This window comes from Chlorocebus sabaeus, chromosome 19, assembly GCF_047675955.1.
Source record: "Chlorocebus sabaeus isolate Y175 chromosome 19, mChlSab1.0.hap1, whole genome shotgun sequence".
Taxonomy (NCBI): Eukaryota; Metazoa; Chordata; class Mammalia; order Primates; family Cercopithecidae; genus Chlorocebus; species Chlorocebus sabaeus.
The window spans coordinates 28,425,701-28,429,391 of NC_132922.1; positions in this window are offsets into that span (position 1 = coordinate 28,425,701).

Here is a 3,691-nt window from a genome sequence, read left to right on the forward strand (position 1 = left end):
TCCAAGGAAGATTGGCATAGTTATATTGACATCAAATTTTAAAACTTTGTGGCCAAGAAGCAGTACTTGAAATAACTAGAAGAAGATATCAGAAAATTAGAAGACATAATTGACGTGACTTAATGGACTTATCTATGGAACATTGCATCCAGAGTTATGGGATGTATATTCTCTTCAAGCAGAAAAGGACCAGACAGTTGTGGTGACTCATGCCCGTAATCCCAGCACTTTCGGAGACCGAGGCGGGTGAATCACCTGAGGTTGGGAGTTCGATACCAGCCTGACCAACATGGAGAAACCCCATCTGGACACAGTGGCACATGCCTGTAATCATAGTTACTAAGGAGGCTGAGGCAGGAGAATTGCTTGAACCTGGGAGGCAGAGGTTGCAGTGAGCCAAGATTGCGCCATTGCACTCAAGCCTGGGCAAGAAGAGCGAAACTCCATTTCAAAAAAAAGAAAAAGAAAAGGACCATGGGCAAAAATTGACTACTGTGGTTTGAATTCTTATGTTCCCAGAATTCTTACATTGAAACTTAATGTGATGGTGTTAGGAAGTGGGGCCATTGGGAAGCAACTAGGTCGTGTGGCCAGGGCCCTTATGAATGGGATTAGTGCCCTTATAAAAGAAGCCTCAGAGAGCTGCCTGGTCCCTTCCACCATATGAGGACACAACAAGAAGGCACCCTTTGTGAGCCAGGAAACAAGTCCTCACCAGAAACTGAATCTGCTGGTGCTTGATCTGGGACTTCTCAGCCTCCAGAACTATGAAAAATAAATTTCTGTTGTTTATGAGCCACCCATTTTATGGGATTTTGTTATAACAGCCCAAAGGGACTAAGACATGGACCATATGTGGGGCTGCACAGCAAGACTAAAGAAATTTCAAAGGACCAAAACATTCCGCATATGTTCTGTAAGCAAAATACTAGAAATCAGTCACAAAAATATAACTAGAACATCCTCATATGCTTAGAAATGAGGAGACATGTTCCCAGTGATTTAGAGAGATTCTCAAATTGGAAATTAGATCACATTTTGAACTAAACAATAATGAAATCACAGCATAAAAACCTTGTGAGATACAACTAACATAGTACATAGAGGGAAATTGATAACCTTAAAATATGTATAGAAATTTTATAGAAAATAAGCTGAAAAGGAATGAGCTAAGCACAGATCTCAGAAAAAGGCAGTAAAATAATCTTGAAAAATTGATGAAGGAATTAAGAAAGGGAAGAAAAAGTATTAAAGAAGTAGATCATATATTCAGTGGGATGATGCAGCAAGAAAGTGGCAGTTGGTTCCTTTATGATATTACAGAAATTGAAAATGATTTGGTGAATTTATCAAGAACAGAAGAAAGGAGTGGGTGTGGTGCTCACTCCTGTAATTCCAGCACTTCGGGAGGCTGAGGTAGGCGGATCACTTGAGGTCAGGAGTTCAAGAACAGCCTGGCCAACATGGCAAAACCCTGTCTCTACTAAAAATACAAAGAATTAGTTGGGCGTGGTGGCACTTGCCTGTAGTCCCAGCTACTCGGGAGGCTGAGGCAGGAGAATCACTTGAACCAGGGAGGCAGAGGTTGCGGTGAGCCGAGATTGTACCACTGCACCACTGCACTTCAACCTACGTGACAGAGTGAGATTCCATACCAAAAAAAAAAAAAAAAACAGAAGGCGGCACAAATCATCCATATCGAGTGTAAACAGGGCTGGGGATGGGGGTTTCTTTTATAGATGTGGAATACCTAAAATGGGTAGTAGAGTCAATTTTAACAACATTATGCCAAGACTTTAAGATGAAATGAGAATATTAGAAAAATCTAATCCAACACATATATTTGACTCAAGAAGTAGAAAACCTCAATTCTTGTAAGGGTATTGAATAAGTAGTGAAAAATATTCCCACAAAGAAAACTGGGTTAGGTGGGGTGCGGTGGCTCATGCCTGTAATCTCAGCACTTTGGGAGGCCAAGGCGGATGGATCACTTGAGGTCAGGGTTTGTGACCAGCCTGGCCAACACAATGAAACCTCTTCTCTACTAAAAATACAAAAATTAGCTGAGTGTGGTGGCATGAGCCTGTATTCCCAGCTACTCTAGAGGCTGAGGCAGGAGAATCACTTGAGCCCAGGAGGTGGAGGTTGCAGTGAACTGAGATGGTGCTACTGCACTCCAGCCTGGGCCAAAGAGTGAGACTCTGTCTCAAAACAAACAGCCAGCCCCAAAACTGGCTCAGAGAACTTCACTGATAGGAAATTCCAACCTTAACACAAGATCCTCCAGAGAATAAAACATTTCCAAAGAATAAACGATGCCTTATTCACACTAGATCCAGGTATGATGCTGGCTAGTACATAATGGACAAGTCTGGTTCTTGCATTCCAAGGATGCAAAATCGGTTCAACATTAGAAGAATGATACATTGCAATATTAAAAGAGAAATCGCAATAAAAAATGCAAAAGAAACATTGAATAAAATCTGAGAAATGATTTTCAGAAACCACTTATCATACAAGAAATATAAAATAACTTCTTTAATCTGGTGAGAGACTCCTACAAGGAACCTACAGCAGGCATCGTGTTTAATAGTGAACTGTATATAAACATCTTTTGTGACAAGATGAGGATGCCCGTCATCTTCCCTTCTGTGGCGCATTGTACTGAATACCAGCAGGGGGAGTAAGGTGAAGGAAAAAAAATGAAAGGTATAGGAATTGAGAAGATGGCAACGAAATTGTCACCATTCACAGATGACATTTTTAAGGGTGCAGCAAATCCTAGAGACTGCACAGACACACTTTCAGAACTATAAGAAAGTGTAGCAGATTTACCAGATCTGATTTCAAATATATAAGCCTACTACTTAATATATTTCTGTACATCAGCAGACGAATGGAAAATAATATTAAAGAGGTATACAATTTACAATCGCATTAAAAATATCAGTTGTACTGGGTGAAGTGGCTCACACCTGTCATCCCAGCACTTTGGCAGGCTGAGACAACTGGATTGCTTGAGCCCAGGAGTTTGAGAACAGCCTGGAAAATATAGCAAGACTCTGTCTCTACCAAAAAAAATTAAAAATTAGCCAGGCGTGGTGGTGCATGGCTGTAGTCCCACCTACTCAGGTGTCTGAGGTGGGAGGATCACTTGAGTCCAGGAATTTGAGGCAGCAGTGAGCCATAATTGTGCCACTGCACTCCAGCCTGGGTGACAGAGCCGGACTCTGTCTCTAAATGAAACCAAAACAACTACCGCCGCTCGCCCCCTACAAAACCCACCACAAATGCATATAAGTAAACTAGGGGTTCATCTACAGAAATGTCCAAGCTGTTTACGCGGAACATTGTACAACTTTCCTGACAATTATTAAAGTATACTAATGGGAAAGACAGACGATATTCATGGATTGAAAGGTGTCAGTTCTTCCCAAACTGGTTAGTGAATTTCTCACTCATTCAAGGTGCAAAATTCCTGTACTTTTTTAGGGGGATAGAAGAGGAGCTGAATCTAGGGAAGAGAAGCTCAGATCTTCTTGACAGAGAGGAGCACCCTCCTCCTTCCTGGTCATCTGGGCAACGTCAGGGTCATGACCAGAGGGACCTGGGTCCATCTATTTCCCACCCAGAATTCTCCCTCTCCTTCCCCAAGCCCAGACGCCGGCCACCCTGTTCCCAATGGAGGGGG